Source organism: Bos indicus x Bos taurus, chromosome 9 (assembly GCF_003369695.1).
Source record: "Bos indicus x Bos taurus breed Angus x Brahman F1 hybrid chromosome 9, Bos_hybrid_MaternalHap_v2.0, whole genome shotgun sequence".
Classification (NCBI taxonomy): Eukaryota; Metazoa; Chordata; class Mammalia; order Artiodactyla; family Bovidae; genus Bos; species Bos indicus x Bos taurus.
Genome location: NC_040084.1, coordinates 29516032 through 29541988, shown reverse-complemented (window position 1 = coordinate 29541988; position 25957 = coordinate 29516032). Strand labels below are relative to the sequence as shown.

General features: G+C 38.9%; 1 long non-coding RNA gene across 5 annotated transcripts in view; it reads left to right on the top strand.

Moving 5' to 3' along the window:
- The window catches only part of LOC113898177, a 162313-nt gene extending 136801 nt beyond the window's left edge, over positions 1-25512 (top strand). For 3 of the 5 annotated variants that reach the window (XR_003512558.1, XR_003512555.1, XR_003512556.1), the window contains 2 exons: positions 20670-20845; positions 25204-25512. This is a non-coding gene — a long non-coding RNA (uncharacterized LOC113898177). The remainder of the gene's footprint in view (positions 1-20669; positions 20846-25203) is intronic. The other 2 variants (XR_003512557.1, XR_003512559.1) reach the window with 1 other exon arrangement.
- The last annotated feature ends 445 nt before the right edge of the window (positions 25513-25957 follow it).

Below are 25957 nucleotides of genomic sequence, written 5' to 3'. Positions count from 1 at the left end.
GAAGTCACAGAGAAAACACAAATGGCTGGAAGTGTCTGTGTTCCAATAAAACTTTATTTATAAAAATAGGCAGCAGGCAAGATTTGGCTGGGGCTACAGTTTGTGGTCTAAATTCTAAATAATTGTTGTTCTTACTGATGATTTGTAATAATACACGTAACCTTTAAAGAAGCATATTTTTATTACTTATCTTTTGGTAAACATTGGATTCTATACGTAAGTTAATTCAAAGAACTTCCAGTTATACAGAGGGGCTGACACATGCAGACTCAGCCACATCACTTATTTCTAGAGTAAATTCTTAACAATAAGGAATCATTTGAGCTTGTTTCTGCCTAGTTCATTTCAAACCCCTATGGTACCACATATTTTTTCATCTAGATGTATATTTAAAATAAACAGTGATCACAGAGATGTAAAGAAGAAGAAATAAAAGCTGGTTTACTTTATTATATTATTCCTTCTGTGCACATGAAACCCTGGTGACTCCCTGCATGTTCAAATCTCTTCTTCCTATAAGGACCCGAGTCAGATTGGATCAGAGATCAGATCAGTCGCTCAGTCATGTCCGACTCTTTGCGACCCCATGAATCGCAGCACGCCAGGCCTTCCTGTCCATCACCAATTCCCGGAGTTCACCCAGACCCACGTCCATCGAGTCAGTGATGCCATCCAGCCATCTCATCCTCTGTCGTCCCCTTCTCCTCCTGCCCCCAATCCCTCCCAGCATCAGAGTCTTTTCCAATGAGTCAACTCTTCCCATGAGGTGGCCAAAGTACTGGAGTTTCAGCTCTAGCATCATTCCTTCCAAAGAAATCCCAGGGCTGATTTCCTTCAGAATGGACTGGTTGGATCTCCTTGCAGTCCAAGGGACTCTCAAGAGTCTTCTCCAACACCACAGTTCAAAAGCATCAATTCTTTGGTGCTCAGCCTTCTTCACAGTCCAACTCTCACATCCATACATGACCACAGGAAAAACCATAGCCTTGACTAGGTCCGCCTTTGTTGGCAAAGTAATGTCTCTGCTTTTGAATATGCTATCTAGATTGGTCATAACTTTCCTTCCCAGGAGTAAGCATCTTTTAATTTCATGGCTGCAGTCACCATCTGTAGTGATTTTGGAGCCCAGAAAAATAAAGTGTGACACTGTTTCCACTGTTTCCCCATCTATTTCCCATGAAGTGGTGGGACCAGATGCCATGATCTTCGTTTTCTGAATGTTGAGCTTTAAGCCAACTTTTACACTTTCATCAAGAGGCTTTTGAGTTCCTCTTCACTTTCTGCCATAAGGGTGGTGTCATCTGCATATCTGAGGTGATTAATATTTCTCCCGGCAATCTTGATTCCAGCTTGTGTTTCTTCCAGTCCAGCGTTTCTCATGATGTAGTCTGCATATAAGTTAAATAAACAGGGTGACAATATACAGCCTTGACGAACTACTTTTCCTATTTTGAACCACTCTGTTGTTCCATGTCTAGTTCTAACTGTTGCTTCCTGACCTGCATACAAATTTCTCAAGAGGCAGATCAGGTAGTCTGGTATTCCCATCTCTTTCAGAATTTTCCACAGTTTATTGTGATCCACACAGTCAAAGGCTTTGGCTTAGTCTATATATCAGAAATAGATGTTTTTCTGGAACTCTGTTGTTTTTTCCATGATCCAGCGGATGTTGGCAATTTGATCTCTGGTTTCTCTTCCTTTTCTAAAACCAGCTTGAACATCAGGAAGTTCACGGTTCACATATTGCTGAAGCCTGGCTTGGAGAATTTTGAGCATTACTTTACTAGCGTGTGAGATGAGTGCAATTGTGCAGTAGTTTGAACATTCTTTGGCATTGCCTTTCTTTGGGATTGGAATGAAAACTGACCTTTTCCAGTCCTGTGCCACTGTTGAGTATTCCAAATTTGCTGGCATATTGAGTACAGCACTTTCACACCATCATCTTTCAGGATTTGGAATAGCTCAACTGGAATTCCATCACCTCCACTAGCTTTGTTCAGAGTGATGCTTTCTAAGGCCCACTTGACTTCACATTCCAGGATGTCTGGCTCTAGGTCCGTGATCACACCATCGTGATTATCTGGGTCATGAAGATCTTTTTTGTACAGTTCTTCTGTGTATTCTTGCCACCTCTTCTTAATATCTTCTACTTCTGTTAGGTCCATACCATTTATGTCCTTTATTGAGTCCATCTTTGCATGAAATGTTCCTTTGGTATCTCTGATTTTCTTGAAGAGATCCCTAGTCTTTCCCATTCTGTTGTTTTCCTCTCTTTCTTTGCATTGATTGCTGAGGAAGGCTTTCTTATCTCTTCTTGCTATTCTTTGGAACTCTGCATTCAGATGTTTATATTTTTCCTTTTCTCCTTTGCTTTTCGCTTCTCTTCTTTTCACAGCTATTTGTAAGGCCTCCCCAGACAGTCATTTTGCTTTTTTGCACTTCTTTTCTATGGGAATGGTCTTGATCCCTGTCTCCTGTACAATGTCACGAACCTCATTCCCTAGTTCATCAGGTACTCTATCTATCAGATCTAGGCCCTTAAATCTATTTCTCACTTCCACTGTATAATCATAAGGGATTTGATTTAGGTCATACCTGAATGGTCTAGTGGTTTTCCCTACTTTCTTCAATTTCAGTCTGAATTTGGCAATAAGGAGTTCATGGTCTGAGCCACAGTCAGCTCCTGGTCTTGTTTTTGCTGACTGTATAGAGTCTAAAATGCAGTACTTGGATGCAATCTCAAAAACGACAGAATGATCTCTGTTCGTTTCCAAGGCAAACCATTCAATATCACAGTAATCCAAGTCTATGCCCCAACCAGTAACGCTGAAGAAGCTGAAGTTAAACGGTTCTATGAAGACCTACAAGACCTTTTAGAACTAACACCCAAAAAAGATGTCCTTTTCATTATAGGGGACTGGAGTGCAAAAGTAGGAAGTCAGATTGGATAGGCTTATCCTAATGATCTCTTTTTAACTTAATCACCTTTTTAAAGGCCCCATCTCAAAATAGTTACATTTTGAGGCACTGGAGGTTGGGGCTTCAATATTTGAATTTGCAGGGGTATATAATTGAGTTCATAACATACAGGATGAGTTAAAAATATAGTCTCAGCTTTTTAAGCCTGAAGGGAAATCAGAGTCCACTTTCTCATTTTATAGCTGAGGAAACAAAGGTCTTTCCAAGGTAAGCCAGGAAGTGAAACCATGGCAGCCCAAATCTGAGCCCAGTGCTCTTTCTACTAAAATTTACAATATATTTTGTTTTCCTATTTTCTCTCCACTGGCAATAATTAAAATAGTAACTTTACATTATGTCATTATATTGCCTCTTGTAGAAAATTTCTCATTTTGGCTTTTACTCTACACATTATTTTACCTACTTCTGTTACCATACCATGCAAAACAATGTATTTGGGAAGGTCTCCATCAGAGCCTAGAAGCTCAGGTCTTTGATAAAATTTCTGATAGGAACACGACAGGAAAAATGTGTATTATAAGAAGTCAATATTTTAAGTGATTATAAAGAGCATTATCCTTCCCATTTGTCCCCCAAACTGCCTTTTAAGGAAATGAAGTATATTTTGGGATAACTTGAGAAATACTTCTTTTTCAGGGGAAAAAAATCAGGCATCATGTGTTTTCCATAAAACACAGCAGTTTAAGTTCTATTCCAAGAGGGCAGAAATATTTGTGAAAGAAAAATGTAATTACAAAAATCAAAAGAATTACACAGCAGAAGGATGATTTTTCCTAAAAGAGGAATATTAAAAAACCGAAGGAATTATTCCTGTAGATCTCTCTGCAAATCTCCGAATTTCTAACAGTCATTTCGTGATGGTTCCCAAATGAAAAATACATGCTGTTATCTGCGGCTGAGGTCAGGCAAGTTTGTTTATAAAGACGTCAGGGCACTTCAAAATGCTTGATGTTTATCACGTACATAGGCTCATGCAATAAGCAGTGGGATAAGGGAGGCAGTTTCTCATAAAACCTACCAGAAAGTGATTTTAAAAGCATAGTTAAGATTTTTCAGATAAGGAAGAAGCACATAATGCTTTTTTTTTTTTTTTTTTTTTTTAGGGTTAGGGTGACCCTGGTTTTGTAGAAGCTTTTCTTTTTTTTTTCCCTGTACAAATATCTAGGACCCACTCTGGAGTTTCAAATCTGTTAATAGAGATGAGCAAAATGTACCTTAAAAACTAAGGCTATCTGGCCTATTTGCCTCAATGTGTCTCTCACAATCTAGCAACATTTTAGTCTCTTGATCTATAGTATCTCAGCTACTGGAATTCTGGATTCAGCTCTGTTCTGTTCTTCTGTAATCTCTATGTGGATGGAATAAATTAGGGGAGTTAATAATAATTATGGAATGTTTTTAAGCACACTAATTAAATTCTGCAATAATGGGAGAAGTTTGTTTTGTGTTTTTTTTCTTTTGGAAATAATACCTTATTGTTGTTTTGGCCCTTTTTGTTTTACTGGAACTATTTACACTATCCTATTTTTCTGAAGGATTTGCAATTGGAGTCAGTAGGAAAACAAGTTTTCCACCGAAAGGAATTTTAGAGATAATCTAACCAAAGCACCAGTTCTTTAAGTTGAAGAAACTGAAATAAATGTAAAAAATGGAGGTGATGGTGTTCTGCCACATGATAAGCAGAGAGAGAACAAAGAATTGAACCCTGTGTGATCATCTTTCGTGGTATTCTTCCTGATGAGCCATGAAAAATAGAAACATTCAGATATGTTAATTATATTTAAAAGAAAATATGACATCATGCCTTTTCTGTGCAAAGAGTAAAGGATTTTATGTTCTTTCCATTCTCAAATAGAAGTTTCTGTTTTCTTCCTCCTAAAATTTTGATTTTTACTAGATATAGTTTTGATTTATTCAAAGTATAAGGGAAAATTAGTTGGGAAAATTTTGTCCCAGTTTGTTATCATTTATCTTGAGAGGTCCACTGGTCTCTCAGACAGTGCTTTAGCCAAAGAAGCTTCAAAGTGAGGATTACATTCCAGAGATCGGTTGTTCAACTTTCCAAATCCTAGGAAATTTTTGCCAGTATACTTTGAGACAATGAATTAAATCTTGTGAATTGACATATAACAAACTTACTGGAAACTGATTTATAAAGAAACTCCAGTGACTAATTTGTAACGAAAGCTAAAACTAACAAACAGAATATTTATGTTTGCTGACTTGCAAATAGTTTACTGAACAATTGCTTCTTGGAAGAAAGTTATGACAAATCTAGACAGCATATTGAAAAACAGAGACATCACTTTGCCAACAAACATCTGGATAGTCAAAGCTATGGTTTTTCCAGTAGTCATGTGTGGATGTGAGAGTTTGACCATAAAGAAGGCTGAGAGCTGAAGAATTAATGCTTTTGAATTGTGGTGCTGAAGGAGACTCTTGACAGTCTCTTGGAATGCAAGGAGATCCAACCAGTCAATCCTAAAGGAAATCAGTCCTAAATATTCATTGGAAAGACTGATGCTGAAGCTGAAACTCCAATACTTTGGCCACCTGATGCAAAGAGATGATTCATTGGAAAAGACCTTGATGCTGGGAAAGATTGAGGGCAGGAGAGAAGAGGGCAACAGAGGATGAAATGATTGGACAACATCACCAAATCAATGGACATGAGTTTGAGCAAACTCTGGAAGTAAGTGAAGAACATGGAAGTCTGGCCTGCTGCAGTCCGTGATGTCGCAAAGAGTTGGACACGACTTAGTGACTGAACAACAACACCTCATTTACTTATGAATAATTTTCATTCCACCTGCTGGCTCAAAGGGAATAAAAGGTTACAAAGTTGTCTGACTAAAGGACCTTCTGGTCGGATTTTACGGCTTGCACACCCTGAAATTTAAGATCGTGAGAGGACGTTATTTGGGGAGGCAGTGCATCCACACCTCCAGGGAGACTGCTGTGGCAGCTCTCACAAGAAGGAGCTGTCAGCAGAGGCTTCTCCTGTGGCCAGCTCTCACAAGAAGGCTGTGGGCAGAGGCTTCCAGCTTGAAACCTCCAATGGGATTGTTAACAGTAACCGTGGGATGTTTCTATGATGTCACAAAGCAGGCACCTTTGTGTGGCAATAGCCTGGGGTAGTTTTTGAGCAGGCCAGAGGGGAGGCACTGTACGCGTCTTATTTTTCCCACATAATGCAAAGCAAGAAAGTGACAAATGCTGCCTGTCCAAATAACTTAATGTGCATTATATCTGCCATTTATTGAATGCCAACGACCATTCTTAGTGATTCACACACAACAGTCCACTTACTTGTAACTAAACCATATAGGATAGGTGCAATTACACAGGAAAAGGAACTTTTTTCTTTCTTTCTTTTTTTTAACAAATGAAGAAACTGAGGCTTTGAAAAGTTACTTGACCAAGATCATACAGTTACTAAATGTCTGAGCTCATATTCGTGCTCTGAATCCAAGGGGTTCATCACCAACTCAATGGCAATGAACTTGAGCAAACTCCAGGAGATAGCAAAGGGTGGGGAGCTTGGCGTGCTCCAGTTCATGGGGTTATGAAGAGTAGGACTAAGTGACAGAACAATAACAATAACAAACAGCAAATAGAAGAGATGCCAAATTACAATCCAGGATGATTTTCTCAGAACGATTTAATGAGCATCTGGCAAAGTAGATAATTTAGATTGATAACATCAGCAGTCTATTGCTAACCTGATTTTAAACTCAAGCTTATTCACCAATTTTAGTTGACATGAAACAAAGGCACAGTGGAACATTTAAAAATGTATTTTGCATGTTTGTGATATTAGTAGTTAATATACATTTACATGCACAAAAAGAAAACATGCATTTAGCTAAGCACATTTCCTTAAATTTGTTACTCATTACAGTGGCTTTTTATTTTTTATATCTATGTAAAGAAAACATGTATTTTAAAGAAACATTTAGATATTTGTGGTAGTAATACCTCAGATGTGAGGCAGTAATTCCTGAGATGTTTTTTATCCAAAGTTAGAAAGTTGCTGTAAACTCTTAGGGAATAACTCTTACCCTTTCAGTTCAGTTCAGTCGCTCAGTCGTGTCCGATTCTTTGCAACCCCATTAGTAGTCTACTAAAATAGGCATGTATATTTAACTGGATTCTGCCCTCACTTTATGTTCTCTGCCCACCAAAAATCAGTTCAAAATCCACCTAAAAACTCCTTGCCACTTTCAGAAAACCCTCCATGACGAATTCTGCCCGATCCTGATTATGCTATCATTTCAGAATTTATAAGTAGATTTTAACTCTATGAATATGCATTTATTGATCTAAAATGTGCTTTCTGTACCTCTTATTTAATGATTGTGGTGAAAGTGCTCAGTCGTGTCCCCGTGGACTGTAGCCCACCAGGTTCCTCCATCCATGGGATTCTCCAGGCAAGAATACTGGAGTGGGTTGCCATTTCCTACTCAAGGGGAATCTTCCCGACCCAGGGATCAAATCCAGGTCTCCCGCATTGCAGGCAGACGCTTTAGCCTCTGAGCCACCAGGGAAGCCACCAAGAATGATTGTAGTAGCCAGTGTCAAGGATAGACCCACGTATTTTCCTGTTTTGATATTCATGATCTTAGCTGTACCCTTCCGTAGTGAATAGGGCCCAATCAGATCAGATAACTAACTGGATGTTGTGGAAGTAGCAGATCTCGACTTTTGAGGCCAGGTCACAAAAGACATTCAAATTTTCCCCTTGAGACTTCCCCATGGTCTAGTCGTTAATACTCCAAGCTTCCACTGTAGGAGGCACAGGTTCCATCACTAATTTGGGAAGCAAGATCCTGCATGCCCCTCTCCTACCTGGCCGAAAAAAGAAAAAAAGAGAGAGAAACTTTCTCCTTGCTCTTCTGAATCATGCACTGTGGGAGAAAACAGCTCAGACATTGTAAAGACACTCAAGAAGCCCAACAGAGAGGTTCCTGCGATGAGGAATTAAGGCTTTCTGCCAATATTCATGTGAGAAAACCATTCTGGAAAAGGATCTTCCAGTCCAGTCAAACTTGCAGTTAACTGTAGCCCAGGATGATACCTTGACCACAACCCATGAGAGACCTTGAGCTGTAACCAAGCCAGTTAAGCTGGTCTCATTTTCCTGCAGCAACTGTTAAGATAATACAATTTATATTATTTTAAGCTACTAAGTTTTCCAGTATTGAGCCATGCATAATAATAACCCTAGCATAATGGTCACTTGTCTTCTAACATTTAAGCTATTTAGTCATAACATTTTTCTTTCCATTTCTTTGTTTTTTTTTTTTTTTTTGCACAATCCTTTTGTTGTTCAGTCGCTCAGTCATGTCTGACTCTTTGCAACCCCATGGACTGCAGCATGCCAAGCTTCCCCATCCTTCACCATCTCCCAGAGTTTGCTTAAACTCATGCCCATTCAGTCAATGATGCCATCCACCAACTCATCCTCTGTCGCCCCTTTCTCCTCCTTTAGGTATAAGAGAAATACCAGAATTGATATACAAGGCTAAAGATAAATATGGTAGAGAAATGGTGACCTTGTGACCTTGTGGTTTGGTGCCATAGCATTTTGCTCTGTAAATAAAATGACGATAGGGCATTCCCTGGTGGTTCAGTGGTTAGGACTCTGTGTTTTCACTGCCGATGGCATGAGTTCAATCCCTGGTCAGGGAACTAAGATCCCTCAAGCCACACCATGAAGCCAAAAGAAAAAAAAAAGTTGATGATAGGAATCACAGTTAACTCATCGTTAACTTCAGGGATATGAACTAGATGAGCAGGTACTGTAATTTAATCTTTTACTTTTTTTCTGTAAGTTCTTGATGGTAGAATTACTCCCTGGCAGCTAGTAAAATGTCCACTTTTCTCTTTGTTTGAGGTCCCCAAATTAGATGATAGTCTATTGCTGTTCTAGTAAACAGTGTAAAAGTGTTTTTTCAATCTCTCTAGCTCTCTCTCCCTCTTTCCTTTCTATCCTCTTTTTTCTATTATCAAATAACTGGCTGAGGATGATAGTGAAGGAAGGTTTTAAAAATATCTTTATTATTGATAAGTAATAGTTTTAAGAGGTTAATAGATGACCCCCTTTCCCCCTACTTCAGGTAGGCATAATCATTTTTTTTTGGAAAGAAAATTTAAGAGAATTGCCTCTGTTTTTGATATTTGACATCTCATTATAACTAATCATGCAATAAGATTTCTGAAGGTGTGATTGCCAATGAGGAACTGAGATGTAGAAATAAAAATCATGTTGATGGGAAAATAAGTGAGAGGGTTTTGATTTATAGTAACTGTTGGTTTATGATGAGCAGTGAAAATCATTTTGCAAATATTAAGGGTGCTTTCATCCATATAAAAAGTTGTTACTATTCAGAAGATGTAACAATCAATGTTCTCCAAAACATCAGAACAAGTAGACAATATATACATGTATGCATATAAAGATATTTATTTCAAGGTATTGCCTTGTTAAAACATAACTTTATTTATTTGTTTTGACTGTGCTGGGTCTTCACTGCTGCTCAGGCTTTTCTCTGGTTGTGGCGAGCAGGGGCTGCTCTCCAGTTGCAGTGTGTGGGCTTCTCATCGTGGCGGCTTCTCTTGCTGCAGAGCACGGGTTCTAGGGTGCATGGGCTTCAGTGGTTGTGGACTGGGCTCAGTGGTTGCAGCTCACAGGCTCTAGAGTGCTGGCTCGGTAGTTGTGGTACACAGGCTTAGTTGCTTAGTGGCAAGTGGGATCTTCTTGAATCAGGATCAAACCTGTGTCTCTTGCATTGCCAGGCAGATTCTTTACCACTGAGTCACCAAGAGAAGCTCCAAGGTATTGTCTTTTGTTATGGAGGTTTGTTGTTTCGTCTCTAAGTCCTGTCTGACTCTTGGCAACTCCATGGACTATAGAGCCTGCCAGGCTCCGCAGTCTGTGGGATTTCCCAGGCAAGAATATTAGAGTGGGTTGCCATTTCCTTCTCCAGAGAATCTTCCTGACCCAGGAATTGAACCCCAGGTCTCTGGCATTGTAGGCAGGTACTTTATTGCTGAGTCACCTGGGAATCCTATTGTAGAGGCTAGCAAATTCAAATTTGTAAGATAGGCCTGCAGACTGTAAACACCAGGAGTTGAGTCTGGAGTCTTTAGCTTCAATTTCCTCTTCACAGAAATCTCAGTATTTGTTTTTAAAGTCTTTCGTCTAATTGGACAGGCTCATCTACATTACGGAAAACAATTTCCTTCACTTGAAGGCAGTTGACTGTACAATGCTAACCACATCTACAAAATACCTTCACAGCAATACCTTGATTAGTCCTTGATTGAATAGCTGGGTACTGTTGCCTAGCCTAGTTGACACATATTGATAAAACCAGCCATTCTAGAAAATATGAATTTGAAATTAACCATACAGTTCCCATTTATAGTAGGAAATATAAATTCCGTAGACACAATTGTCACTATTAAAAAATGCTTCTAAGAACATTTAAAGTCAACTACATATTGATCTTTGTTGCTGGGGAAGATTAAAAAATGTTTTTCTGTTATTGAACTGGTTGAAGTCTTAGTACTGTACCTGCTAAAAGGTCCTTAATCTTCAAAGATTTCCAACTTTTAACATTAAACTCCTTCTCTTTCTCCAAATAAAATGAGCAAGGACTTCTGGAACTTAATCTGCAGTGAGTAGTTGGAGCTTGCACGGCTCCCATTACACCCACAATTTTTCCTTTTTATCTGCAGCAGATTCTCCACTGGTGAAATTTTTCAGTTTAATTTTAATCAGAAACAGCTGTTTCAAGCAGATGCTCAGAGTTCAAAGACATTATGTACACAATTATAAAAACTTTCATTTTCAGACAACAACAGTAAACCAATCTAAGTGTAGCATGCCTAGGGATTCAAATTACATCCTTGTGTTTTATTTAAGAATCTACCTAGTATAATGCTTCCTAGCAGCTAAGAAAACAGTTCTGTCACTTCTCAAAACCTAGAAAAGCCAGTGTCAGGTCCCTGGAGAGGCTGCCTTTGTCATATCTCCAGATATGCAAATTGCTTATCACAGGGCAGAGGTGTTTTTCACTGCTTCCAAACAAATGTTGCTTATATTTACTGTAAGCAACATTAACAACAAAAATCACCCATAATTACTGACCCAATGACATCTTTCAAAGTAAAATTCTTGGCTACCTGCCCTTCCAATAGGCTGCCAAAAGATACTAGAAAGAGTCTCTAACTTTTGCAAACATTTCCAAAGCCACTTAAATTCAGCTGAGAATTTGAAGTACTTACTCTCCTGGGATAGGAATGTTTGTCCCCTGCTGGGCTGATGTGTTGTCACCTGCTTCTATCATTTATTAGGACAGAATTGCCTGATGGGCTAGATATTTCCAAAAGGGTGAATCAATTCTAAAGTAAACACAAATGGAAAGGCAATATTTTTCTATTAGATTCTCTGCTCAAATGTGAATAAATTTAGATATGCACTATTCAGTTTTGATAAGCCAAAAAAACATTGGAACTTATTTAATACTCTATTTTTTTTTTAATGTTCTAAGAATTTGATGTTGGACTGCTGACTTTTTTTTTTTTTTTTTTTGCTAAATAAGAGCATTTTTAAAATACCAGCTTCTACAATCTACCATCTTCATCATTTTATTCAGAAGTATCAGAATACTAAGAAATAGAAACATCATCATCTTAGAATAGTATCCACCTTTTTAAAATGGAATAAACTTCAATTAAAGAAAAAAAATGACTACACTATTTTCATTTACTCATTTATCCATAGATCTGTAAAAAAAAAAAAGAGAGAGAGAGAGAATCACAAAAGCTCAGCATATGCCCTCCAGTAGTTTTGGAATCACTAGTGAAAATGTTACCTGAAAACTGGTTCACCTCTTTGTAGATGTGGAGTCAAAAGACACAGTCAAGTCAAAGATTGGGAAAAGAAAGGATTTATTATTTGCTTCAAGTAAAGGGAACACTGAAGGTCTTTTCCAAAGTAATGTCTCCTGGAACTGCAAAACTGGGGAAGTTTTAAGTTAAGGGTACATGCAATTCATGAAGCGGCTTGAGTAGAGGAGAATTCAGCATGGGATTGGGGCAAAGGTCGACAGAGTCTAAGCTTTAGTTGATTGAAATCACTGATAGTTCGAAAAGGGCAACATCATCATTCCCTAGGTTCCAGTTGATTGAGTGGTTGAGTGCCCAAGAGGGCTTTCATTCTGCAAAACAGCTCAAGAAAATGATTTGGGATTATCTTTACCACTGAAACAAGGGCTTCCCTGATAGCTCAGTTGGTGAAGAATCCACCTGCGATGCAGGAGACCCCAGTTTGATTCCTGGGTTGGGAAGATCTGCTGGAGAAGGGATCGGCTACCCACTCCAGTATTCTTGGGCTTCCCTTGCGGCTTAGCTGTTAAAGAATCTGCCCACAATGTGGGAGACCTGGGTTCTATCCCTGGGTTGGGAAGATCCCCTGGAGGAGGGAAAGGCTACCCACTCCAGTATTCTGACCTAGAGAATTCCAAGGACTGTGTAGTCCATGGAGTCTTAAAGAGTTGGGCACGACTGAGAGACTTTCACTTACCATTGAAACAGAACTGGGAGTCTTTACAGTTGGTTTATTATCTCTACTGTTGTTACTTTACTTGCTGATAACAGTTTGCTCTTTTGTTCCCCACAAGATCATTATTACCGGGACCTGTTCAAAGGCAACCATTGTGACCAGGCTTAGGTTACAAAACAGCTTAGGCCAAAATAACTTAAGTCAAGAAAGTCATTCCTGGTTCTCTTTCTGTAGAGAACTCCTCACCTATCTGTTTAGAATTATTCTGCCAACAAAATTATTCAGATTTTTTTTTTAAATAAAAGGAGACCAAGTGAAATGATTTGCACACACACACACACAAAAGTAGAAGAGCCACAGTTTGAACCCATATTTTCCTATTCAGAGCCCATCTTACTGAACACTGATTTGCCCAAAACCTTTATGGTTCTGTCTTTTCCCCAAATAATTTTGTCTCATCCATTCTTCTGTTACTCTTAACAAACTGTGACAATGCATATTATTGTTGTTTAGTTGCTAAGTCATGTCCAACACTTTACGATCTCAAGGACTGTAGCCCACAAGGCATCTCTGTCCATGGGATTTTCCAGGCAAGCATACTGGAATGAGCTGCCATTTCCTTCTCCAGGAGATGTTCCCAACCCAGGGGTCAAACTCGTGTCTCTTGCATTAGCAGTTCAGTTCAGACACTCAGTCATATTAGACTCTTTGCAACCCCATGGACTGAAACACACCAGGCTTCCCTGTCCATCACCAACTCCCAGAGCATTAGCAGGTGGATTCTTTACCACTGAGCCACCAAGGAAGCCTTCTGTCAGAAATTAATCCTAGTTTAATAACTGCAGAGGGCAAGTTATTTAAAAAAACAGAATCTAAGATGAAAATTGATGTGAGGTGGTCTATTGGTTGAGTCTTCTTTTTTTAATATTTATTTTTATTTATTATCTATTTGGCTGTGGTAGGTCAGCTGTGGCACTCAAGATCTTCAATCTTCATTGTGGCATGTGGGATCTTTAGTTGTGGCATGTGGGATGTAATTCCTTGACCAGGGATTGAACTGAGCCCCTCTCCATTGGGAGTGCAAAATCTTAGCCACTGGGCCACTAGGGCAGTCTAATTGATGAGTCCTCTTTGTAACAGCACTTTGAAAGGTAAGAGAGGTAGGACTGGGCAGAGAAAAGCTGAAGAACAGCAGTGCAATAGCAGCAGTGGCCTCAGTAAATCCCCTCAAAGAGTCTTGGAAGTGGCATTGCACTTCAGAGATGTTCCAAATTGAGACAAGAGGGCTAGGTCTTTGTAACCCTATGTCGACTAGTCATTAGACACAGGTTTTTCTTGGAAACAGGCATAACCTTGCAGAGGCTGCTTCTTCCAACAAGGAGAGGTCTCTGAGAGGACTCTGTTGAGAGCTGGCAATGGGCTACACCGCCGGCAACTGTGGTAATGAGAGCATGGGCCCTTAATGGGGCATGGGCAGTGCACCAATGCATTCACTGCAGTGTTCTCCTTCAGGTACATTGAGCCTGATATTTCCATTGTAAGCTTTCAGAGTCCCACTTCTTCCCAGCCAGGTCCCTGCCTGCAGGAGAGGATTGAAAACTCATCCTTCACTGCAACACCCTAGTGTAGGGCAAACCTGGGTCTGGTCCTCAGCTTTTTGTGCTTTTGGCTACAGAAATATGTATGCTGTGTATGCTGCCAAGGTCTCTGGCTTTCATATTTCATTTGACTTGGTAATTAATTGCCCAAGACATTTTATTTTCTTTCTCTAATGTCTCAGTAGCTTCTGGCTATAACTCTCTGATTCTATATTTTTATAATTGCGACTCCTCCTGACCCTCTCAAACACCTGGGGGTATTTCTATTATCAGCATATTTCCTTCCACTTGTATCCCATTCCAACTGCACAGTGGCAGTATGCCAGAGGCTCTCTGAACTCCACCTAGTATCAGTAATAGGTCCTCATGGCTGCAGGATAAAGGTTGATTCAACTCCAAAATCCTATTTTAGAACTAATTCCTAAAGCTAGCTCTCTTAGATGAGTATCCTAGGGAATAGGCTCTGGTAAAATTTAAGGGCAGAAACAATACCTCTAAAGGAAAGAGGGGAGAAAGACTAGGAAGAGGGATACTTAATATGTGAGGCAGTTTCTACAGAGGTTCTCAGACAAAGGAAAGGTATTTGTGCCCTTATGCACAGGAGACGCAAGAGACACGGGTTCGATCCCTGAGTCCAGAAGATCCCCTGGAGAAGGAAATGGCAACCCACTCCAGTATTCTTGTCTGGAAAATTCCATGGACTGAGGAGCCTGGTGGGTCCTCAAAGGGTCGGACATGACTAAGCACATGCATGCACACACTCCAGTATCTAGCATCACTGGATATGAACATCATCACTCTGGGTGAGATAGCTCTTTGAGGTTGGGGGAGGCAATTCCTAGGGAGGGACTTATTTGTGAGTCATCAATAGGCAATGGTCATAGCAGTTAAGAGATTGGGTGCTTTGGTCTTAAATGAGAATTTATACTTATTGACCCAATCACATCTTTCAAAGGAAATCCTTGGCTACCTGCCCTTTGTATAGGCTACTAAAAGATATTAGCATTTCTAACTTCTGCTGCCACATGTCCATTACAAATAGATTGTGAACTATAGACTAGAAATGCTTACATTTATTATCTTCTTCAGATTCAGTCATTTATTTATCTTTCATTCAACAAATAGCCCTCCAAAATACTAATGAGTACTCATCAAGCACTGAGTTGGATAATAAGCCTATAGCAATATATGTGATAAGCAAGTTCCTTCTGTCAAGGAAGTTACATTTATTTGTAAGACAAGCAATAAACCACTTATTAATTTATTGAATTAATATTTGAATTAGGCATCTACTATTTGGATATATCTTATTTCAAATACTAAGGAAATCACGGTAAAACAAAAAAATGTCCCTGCTGTCAAAGATCTAACATGTGAGTAGGAGAGATGGAAAACTTGTAAATGAGCAAATGAAAGAGTGGTATTATTTCAGATAGTGACAGATGCTATGGAGAAAATAACACACAGTAATGTGATGAAATGTGATGAAGAGTGGAGGACAGTCAAGGAGGGGTCTATCTAGAAGGTGGTATTTGAGATAAAACTTGAGTAGTGAGAACAAACCAGTCATGTGAAGGTCAGAGAGACATGTGCTAAAGCACAGGCAACAAGTGCATGCCCTGATGAAACAGGAAGGAGGCCAGAAGTATGGCTGAGGAGGGACGGTAGATGGTGAGGTTAGAGAAGCAGGCAGGACTTGCAGGCCATGGTAAGGAGTTAGGATCTCCAAGTGATAGAGAAAGTATCAGAGGCTTTCAAACAGGTGCATGAAGAGTCTGACTTTAGTTTTTTGTGTTTTAATATTTATGAATATTGATTTATTTGACTGTGCCTGGTCTTTGTTGCGGAACATGGGATCTTTGATTTTCATTTGGTACAAGAGATGTTTAGCTGCACGTGTGCACTCTTAATCATGGCATGTGAGACCTGGTTCCCTGAGCAGGGGTCAAACTCAGGGCCCCTGCAGTGGGAGCACCGAGTCATAGCCACTGGACCACCAGGGAGGTTCCTGATTTAAGTCTTTTTTTTAAAAAAAGATTACTGATAGTAATCTTATATATAATAGTATATATAGTAATATATATAATATATTATATATATATAATATAGTAATAGTATATATAGTAATTCTGATTACTATAAAAAATTGAATATGTGGGGATCGATGTGGAAGCAGGTCCTCCAAATAGAGGGTATTGGTGTAGTCTAAAGCAATGATGTTAGTAAATAAAGAGAAAAAACCTTAGAGATGGAGATGAATGAATATTTACTGAGTGGATTTTGCAGACTAGTTTACTAGTGACTAGTTGATGATTAGGCACAGGAGTGAGGGAAAGAGGACCAAAGGATCATTCTTTTTCCTTTGATCATATACTAGACAAATGATGAGATAAAGGTGGTCATGCCATGAGAGTGATGTGATAGGGAATAAAGGGTGAGCATATTTATATGTAGATAGCATGGTTGTGAAAGGCTTCTTGTTAAGGTAATGTTTGAGCAGAGATCTGAGGCATAACAATGATTGGCCAGATGAAGATCCAGGGCCAGAGTGATTAGTCCAAAGGGCTACTGACACCACAGCAAAGGCTTGATATCAACAGGAACCTATGATGGCTGGAGCACAGTGAGGGAGGGGAAACGCCATGAGATATGGCTGGACACAGAAGTAAGAACCATAAAATAGCTACTCACAACTCTTTCCCCTAGACCTGTACATAAATCAGCCAATTCATTGATTAGACAAAAAGCTCTGCGTGAGAACTGGAAGAAGACCAGTATGCCTGGGGGCAGGGTAAAGTTTTTGTAACTCCCAGTATTTGGCAAAGCTGGTTTGTTTTACCACTTAGTCCCTAGAGCCACTTTGACATCTTTTAATTGTGCTTCAAGATTCCCTATGACTGAGTAAATGAAAAATTCATTTGTGCTTTTTAGTTTTAAATTTAGAATTAACTTTTGGCAGGTTTACTAACAATAATAATATAGAACACATGTAATGTACAAAATGCTCTCAATTTTCAGCATTTCTGTAAGATGACACAAATCTTATTTTGCTCATTTTATCAATGAGTTGAGTTGAGTCATGGAGCAGTTTAGTGAACTTGGCTAAATGAATTCCCCACTGAAGCAGGAGTTAGGATTAGCAATCAGGTCCCTTGTTTCTTAGTGCAGAATCCTTTCTAACAGAACCTTTTCTCTCTGAAAATGATGAATCATCATAGATAACAATGTTTAGCAGAACACAGTTTTGGAGCCTTGGTCTGAGCAAAACTACAGAAAGAAGCAACAGAGAACAGCATTCTGTCCAATGAAGAATACTTAAAAATAAATAGGTCAGGAAGAAGCAAGCCAGGAAATTTAAAAACCGAAAGGGACTATTGCTTACCATTTTCTTCCCCCATTTCTAGTTTTTCCCTTTCCTGGAAAATGCCTATTTTTCTAAGATCAAGAACAAAAAAATTTTAACTGTTGGTCTCTCACTCACACCTACTTTAGAGCTGGAGAATTTGGTCCTTATTACTTCTTTCCCTACTTTTTACATTTTAACTTTGTGGATTGACTTTTTTCTTTTTAATTTAGATTGCAAACACTTGGAGAACAGGGTGCATTCTATACAGTGTAGAGCACATTATGTAAATATGCAGCAAGCATTTTCACAATGATTTAGCTTTTTTAATTTTTTTTTCAAACAAGCAATTATAAAGGGACCATGACTACTCAGTGTTGGTTCATTAGCTAATAAATGCCCATCCAAAGAATAGGCACCAGATCTGAAGCTGAGTCTCAATGTGTTCAAGACAGTACATGTGGGTTTGGAAATTCACGATGATCACAGGTTGTGGCTGAGTTGATAAAAGGAGTATAGACATAGACTAAAGCCTCTGCCAACAGGTGAAACTTTTTCTACTTCTTGTGAAACAAATCTTCTAAAAATTACTAACCTGAAACTTGGTTGAATAATTCTGCATACTTCAGCCATAAGAGTACTAGGTGTTTCTGTACTAATTGGCTCTTCTGGCAGCTAAGGTTCGAGACCTTTACTTCAAAGTAATGCCTTGAAAATATGTTATTTGTTCATGTGTTAGAAAAGCAACTTGACTCTTTTCAATTATTCATTTAGGTACACACAGGTTCTTCCTCAGTATAAACTTTTGAGACAAGTATGGATAATTGTGAGATTCCTCTTAAGTTCTTCAGTTTTTCCTTCTGAAACAAAAGGCTGTATTTCTTCTTCATCCTGATAGTCAATTAACTGTTGCTATTGGAACACTCTTAATAACAAAAAGAGGTTACTCAGAAGACTTGGTTCTGAAACTGAATTTTAATAGCATAGGTAGAAAACCTAGGTGTGTGTTTAAAATATTTTGGTTTCTAATAATCTAAAATATTAAAAATAATGACATAATTATTATTATTATTTAATAGCATATAGTAATATATTTTAAATATCTATTTGATGTGGTTGAAATGAACTCTAAGATGAAAGCCAACAATCTTCCCTTTCTTTGTTCTCCTCCCAAATCCTTCTCCATTGATCACAACTACTCACTCGCCACTCATTTACACAGGGCATCCTGAAAAGACATGTTGGAAAACGTTTTCCCTTTGAGAGATATGCAATTTCACATGCTATATATCTTATCCCCCCTCTCCCCTTCTCTGCTTCATGAGTGGTAAAATCACTCTACATGTTTTGTCATCCCAAACGGTGAAGAATATTAATCTGTTAAACTGAACATTTTTTATACACAAGTTTTTATCAAAGAGAAATGACTTTTTTTTTTTTTTTTCCAGGCTGGGTTTTTTAGGGGAAGAGAATCTAAAGAATGATCAGATCACAAAAAGAAGCAATGGTCTATGCTCACATATTTCTATTACATCATAAGCCCATTATACATGCGTTTGTACTCTTTACCATTCCTTGCTTTGAAGACTAAAATGTTTTGCACAATTCAGTTTAGTCAAATAACTATCTCAAAATATACTTTATAAAAAGTAGAATCGAGCTTCAACAGACTGCAGTGACACTCCAGCAAACGGCCTGGAGCCTCACTAAGAATATTGTCAGAATTTGGAGAGAAATTTGTTCTAGGCGTGACATAAAAATGTAAAACTTGAATTTCTTGCACAAACTTAAAACCAAAACGTCGTATAACCTCTCTGTGTTTTGGACCCAACACGTCTCTATTTGGATAAAAACTGTTGAATGCACATTTTTTGGTGAACTGTCAACAGCAGAGCATGAAAACAGATGTGTTTCTGCTCTTTTCATTATTAGAGAAATAAGAGCAGCTGTGCGGGGCCTGTGTGTGAGGAAAGCTCTCAGTGCAGCCTTCACACTCTGGACGCTGGGAAACCCGGCAGTGCAGACCAGGGCTCACATCATGAGCATCTTCAAACAAGGCCACTGGGGACAATTCCCGGGTGCTATTCAGGGCCTTGCTCCTTTCTGGTTTCGCTGTTTTCCTGGTACCAGAGTTCTGTGCAGGAACCTGTGCTAAAGTGAGGTAGAGTTATTATGGCCTAAGTCTGCATAAAACAGTAAGAAAGGCTATTTCATCAGAATCTGAGACTCTGTCATTAAAAGAGTGAGTGTAGCTTATTGCATTTGAGAGAGACAAGTACAAAATAATGCTAGCGCTTCGACAGAGTTCTGCTAAGACTATCTCAATGTGGAAGACCAAATATGCCCTTTCTAGACACAATACATGCAGTGGAAGAAACCCAGCATGTTTGGTGAAAGAAAAATAAATCCAAGTATAAAAACAGAGTCTTCTTTCATGCCCTTGTTGACCTGACAGTAACCAGATGGTAAGGTTTTTTTTTTTTTTTTTTTTTTTGCATTGAATTGATGGTTTTCGTGCAGAAGGGCTATTTTTGGCCCAGTTTGGGAAATTTGTCACAGTTTGTTTGTTTCAGTTTTTCTCTTCCTCCTGTAGAAATCCTGTGTGTGTGTGTGTGTGTGTGTGTGTGTGTGCAGGGGAGTGTGCATGTGTGAGGAGGGAGAGTACTTATATATGTGGCAATGTACTCAACCTGCCTTATGTAGAGCAGAAATTATCCCTCAGCGAAGAGAACAAAGATTAAATGTGAGAATGAAGAAACTAGATTGGTGTTGATCTGAAGTTTGAGTTGATATTATATTCTGATCAGAGTTAGAAAAGATTAAAATGAAGACACTGATAAAAGAGAACAGTAACATACTTTATAAATTTTCTAAAGACTGCATTTGTTGATAGTATTTTGTGTAATTTTCCTGAAGGGAGGAATAAAATCAAGAATGAATATCATTTAAATGGGCAACAAATAAGCAAGCAAGCCACTATATTTAAGGTGTAATTGCTGTACTTTCTTTAGGTGTCTGTATGACAGTCACACAGCACTGTAGCCTTAGTCAAAATCCAGGCCACAGAAATAGCTGTAGGTGATTATAACAAGAAGTGCAATTCTGCAGCATTTATTTTCACAAAGTGCCTGTGTGGCAGAATCTCCTAAAATTTGATATTTTCTCCCTCTCATTATAGATCTCAGAAGACTCAGGTTATGAAGTAGCTTTAAAAGAAGAATGAGGAAGAAGAGACTATTTAGGTATGGGTTCCAAAAAGCCTTGGCATAAACTCTGAAACTCTAACCCACACCAGCAATTGTGGAGAGTTACTCAGAAAGCGTTTCTTTACCAGATGACGTTATTTTTGATTCTGTAAGTTCAGCTCATATGGTAATTTTCGGTCTCTTCTCTTTCTTTCTCATTCTCTCTCTCTCTTTTTTTTCTTTTTGGTTTTCAAATGGCACCTTATATTTGACTAAGCTCAGATAAATGTAGTATGAAAAATGGTTAGGAGTAACAGTTCAAATGTGCAGGATGTTTGATCAACTATCAAAGAAGTATTATACATTTAAAAATTAGCACAAATTTAGTCAAATCCTATTGATCCTTAAAGCCCAATTTTCAAAAATAATTATGTCCGGGTTGCTCCAGCTGAATATTCTGAACCGATAGTGGATTGAATGGGAATTCCAAAACCTCCACTCTGTAAGACAAGGAGGTAAAGGCAGACCCCAAGGGAACAGGCAGCACCTCCTAAGGATGTGACCACACTCTAACCCCCACAGCAGGGACTGCTGAGATCAACTTCTAAGATTTTGTTTTGTTTACTCTTTTGTATTCCTGCCTTCTCCCAGGACATCTAATCCCCATTTCTCTGGGCTTGATCTAAATCTTGTATTAAGTGCAGAGAATGTGAAGAGAGTAGTAGATTCCAAAGCGCGCTCACTCACAACTCCTTTACACTTATCTGCAAAATCAAGTTAACTAAGTATCAGTTCAGTTCAGTCGCTCAGTCATGTCCGACTCTTTGCGACCCCATGGACTGCAGCATGCCAGGCTTCCCTGTCTATCACTAACTCCCAGAGTTTACTCAAACTCATGTCCATTTAATCGGTGATGCCATCCAACCATCTCATTGTCTGCCGTCCCCTTCTCCTCCTGCCTTCAATCTTTCCCAGCATCAGGGTCTTTTCAAATGAGTCAGTGCTTTACATCAGGTGGCCAAAGTATTGGAGTTTCGGCTTCAACATCAGTCCTTCCAGTGAATATTCAGAACTGATTTCCTTTAGGATGGACTGGCTGGAACCCCTAAGTGTAGCATCTGTCAACTTTCTCTTCCCCAATTCTGATACACTGATGTACATGCACATCTTCCAATCCAGGACGAGCCCTCCCTCAGGATCACGGCTAATCTCTCCACCATGCTCATGATTTCCTCCCTTCTTGGAATGGGACCTCATCCATCCATTTCCCCCACTTCTCCCCCACCCTCATTGTCTTTGGTTTATATTAGAGATAAACCTCTCCTATCCTTAAAAGAAGTTCTAGCTTGAGCCTGTTTCCCACTCTATTCTCCCACTGTAAATGTCATAGCAGCATTTTCCTACTCTTTCATCTTTTTCCCCGTTTACTCTTCAACCTACTGCAATCTGGCCTTTTTCCCCACTCCCAGGAGCAATTCCTTTACACCACTCCTTTGATTCTCCTCTTATTACTTCTCTGACTTTCCTTCCTGGTTTCTTGAAAGGCTTCTCTTTTTCTGCTTTCCTCTAAGATTTTGATGATCTTCAGATTTCCTTCTTACAGCATATACTCTATCCTAGAGATATCTTTCTGGCTGCAAAATTTTAACTGTTGTCTGTTTACTGAAACCTCCTCAATAAATTTCTCTAATATGATTATCTCCTGAGAAAAAAGTGTCTTGTATTTACCTCCTCTGAATATTTACACCTGGAATTCATGGCTCTTCCATCTTAATGCCTCTGAAAGAATCAGTCTCCCTTTGCTGTTCCTGGACTTTGCCTTCTGCCTTTCTCTCACATTGTTACAGCCAAACAACCACCAAGTCTTACAGACTTTATTTATTAAAAATTTCTTGGCCTTTTATCATTCTCTCAGCACCTCTTCTCTGGATTACTATAATAACCTTCTAAATGGTGGTGCTGTCTCAAGCTTTTTTTTTTTTTTTTAAATCCATCCTGCACACTGTGATTAGAAGGGACTGTCAAAAATCTATTTAGCTACCACCCTTTTCAAAGCATGGGCTTCTCTGGTGGCTTAGCAGTAAAGAACTCTCCTGCAATGCAGGAGACACAGGTTCAATCCCTGAGTCGGGAAGGTCTCCTGGAGAAGGAAATGGCAACCCACTCCAGTATTCTTGCCTGGGAAATCCCATGGATGGAAGAGCCTGGAGGGCTTCAGCCCCTAGGGTTGCAAGATTCGGACATGACTTAGCAACTAAACTGCCACACCACTCACTATTCAAAGTATGAAATGGCCCTTATTAATGTAGTATATAAATTTTCCATCATCTGGCTTCTGCTACATTTTCAGTAGCAGAAAGTCCCAATCTTAGTCTGTTTGCCAATGTTTCTTTTCTTTCACCACATTTATCTTGCCTTCACAGCCTTTCCTGTAGTTTCCTCTGACTGAATCACTTTTCGTTTGTATCTTCATCTAAATTCTGTTTACCTTTCAAAGTATCACTTTCTATACAATGCCTTCCTCAATATGTCCTCAAGACTGTCAACCTCATGGGTGGGAAATATGTCTGCTGGTGATTTGGGGCCTCACAGTATCAGCTAGATATTGAGAACAGACAAGTAGTAAAGGTCAGATTAAGTGCTTTGCTTTTTTAGCCAAGGTAAATGTTCCAAAATCCTCTAGGAGTATCCATTGTGTTGAGAAAGTGGGGTAAGATAGTAGAATACAGACACCAGTAAGTCAAAAAAACAGCAGTGATTTCAGATTTTAAAATTACGTCCAGAACTTTGGTTGTGGTTACTCCCAAATGAAATTGAGGAGGATCAAAAACATTGGAAACCTACTAACCTTTTGAGGACTTTATATTTTCAAAGAATGTACAAATTAAGTTTACAAAGATATTATGAGTCAAACTAAAATCAGATCATTCTGAACCAGAAGAAATCAAACTGAAAAAAGGAGGGGAGCCCTCAAACATACTTCAGAAATGACCACAGAGGACACTAGACTAGAAATTAACTTCCCAGTGGGCAAAGTCATGGGCTCCTCACAGAGAGGCAAATTAGGGCAGGAGACTGTCTATGTAAGGAGCTTAATCTAAGGCATGTAATTTTCATGATTCTTACCAACAGTCCTTGGTAATCTCTATGGATAGATAACTGTTCAGGATTTCCTATCTTTCCTCATTTAAAATTAGAGATTTTAAGACAGTTATCCTAGTCCTATTCCACCACTGTAAATTTAGTATAGAGGGGCACATAACTTGTCTCTTATTTTAGCAGGTTGTCAGATGCTTGAATGAGATCTGGAGAGGGCGTGAATGTGCCCTATGTGTGAGAAGAGTACCACAGATGTATGCCCAGGCAAAAGGGTGGACTGTGAGAGAGTGGGTTGATCCCCAGTACACATTCTCCTCATCCATGGCAATGGAATCTTAACTCTTACAAGGCCATTCAAAATGAAGAGTACATTTTTCTAGCTTTCCTTGAGACTAGTTGTGGTTATGTGATTTGATTCTGGCTTTTAGAGCAGAAAGACAATGTGCTTCCTGGGTTTTTCCTTGAAGAGATGTCCTCCCCTTACTCCCTTTGCCTTTTCCAGTGATGGGAGGTGGGGGTGGGCCATCCATTGAACACAAGATGAAAGCCATGTGTCCTGAAGGTTATAACACTGAAATAGAAGGAGCCTTTGTTTTGATATGATAACTAATAAAAATTATATAAAAGAAATTTTACAAAAAGTACCCAGGGAGTTAACACAACTAATTAAATTTTATTATTAAACCATGTCTATATTAGGAAAACTTTGTTGTTTTTCATTTTTTCTGAAGGAGTTCTAAACATTTCCTGGAATCTGCAATACTGAAGTCATACATGCATAGTCAATTTTTTTTCCTTTACCCATCTACATTTTATTTGGAGTTTGGGTGGAATGTGGGGTGGTGGTGGGACACAATTGGAGGATACATGAAAATAAATGATCAGTTTCCATGCTCCTTCTTGATTGGTGGTGGTGGTGGTTTAGTCACTAAGTCATGTCCAACTCTTGTGACCCCATGGACTGCAGCTAGCCAGGCTCCTCTGTTCATGGGATTCTCCAGGCAAGAATACTGGAGTGGGTTGCCATTTCCTTTTCCATCCTTCTTGATTATATATTAATTATTCCTCATTTGCATTGTGATAGGTACTTATATCATTGCATATTTTGGTAAATATTTACAATGGTCAAAACCCCCAAGAGATTAATTTCAAGTGGGCACAAAAATGATGAAAGGTGAACTTGAGAAATCAAGGTCAAGAATAGTGGTAAGCACCTTTATGATAGAGCTAGAACATTGAAGGCCAGGATTTCCTTGGTCATAGACATCTAAAAATTTCTAAAGGCCATTTCATTTGAGCCTGCTTGATATATTGCCAGAAAATCAGATGTTTCTCTTCTCTTTATCTGTGTCCTCTCCTTCCCTGGGCTAGGAAATTATTTTAGATTTTCTGGATAATCTCTAAATGCCATCACATGTATCCTTATAGGAGAGAGGGAGATTTGACACACAGAGAAGGTGATGTGAAGAGAGAAGCAGAGATTGGAAGGATGTAGCCATAAGCCAAAAAATGCTAACGAATGCTGACAGCCACCAGAAGCCAGAAGACACAAAAAATGGATTCTCCCCAAACCTCTGGAAAGAAATAATCCTTCCCACACCTTGATTTTGGACCTCTAGACTCTAGAACTGTGAAAGAGTAAATTTGTGTTATTTTAAGTCACCAAGATTTTAATAATTTTTAGTAGTAGCCACAAGAAATTTACACAATGGGTAAATTAAAACTGTTTAATATACATTGGTTTGTCTTTTTTACAATATAGGTATATATATCAAGATTACTTATTCATTCATGCATTCCTATATTCACCCAGTAACTATCGTTCTTTTCTGGTGATTGCATGCATGCGTGTGTGTGTGTGTGTGTGTGTGTGTGTAATCATGCTGACTTTGTCTTTTCAGTGTTTAAACAGACAGCATGATGCTATGATGACCTTCTCTACTTGCCTCATTCTTTCCTACGCTTCATGACTTCAGCCTCTCTGGCTCCTTTCTGTCCAAAAAAAAAAAAAAAAAGCTATGAGTAAGTTAATTACTTGAAGTAGTTTCATCTATTACACTGTTATTTGCTGATACATGCAAGCACAATTATTACTCCACCTGGCCTGGCAGCATGACAGACATTTGATGGATGAAAGGTTTTACAATGTATTTTATTCTTCTAAGTATTGCACAGGTCTTTA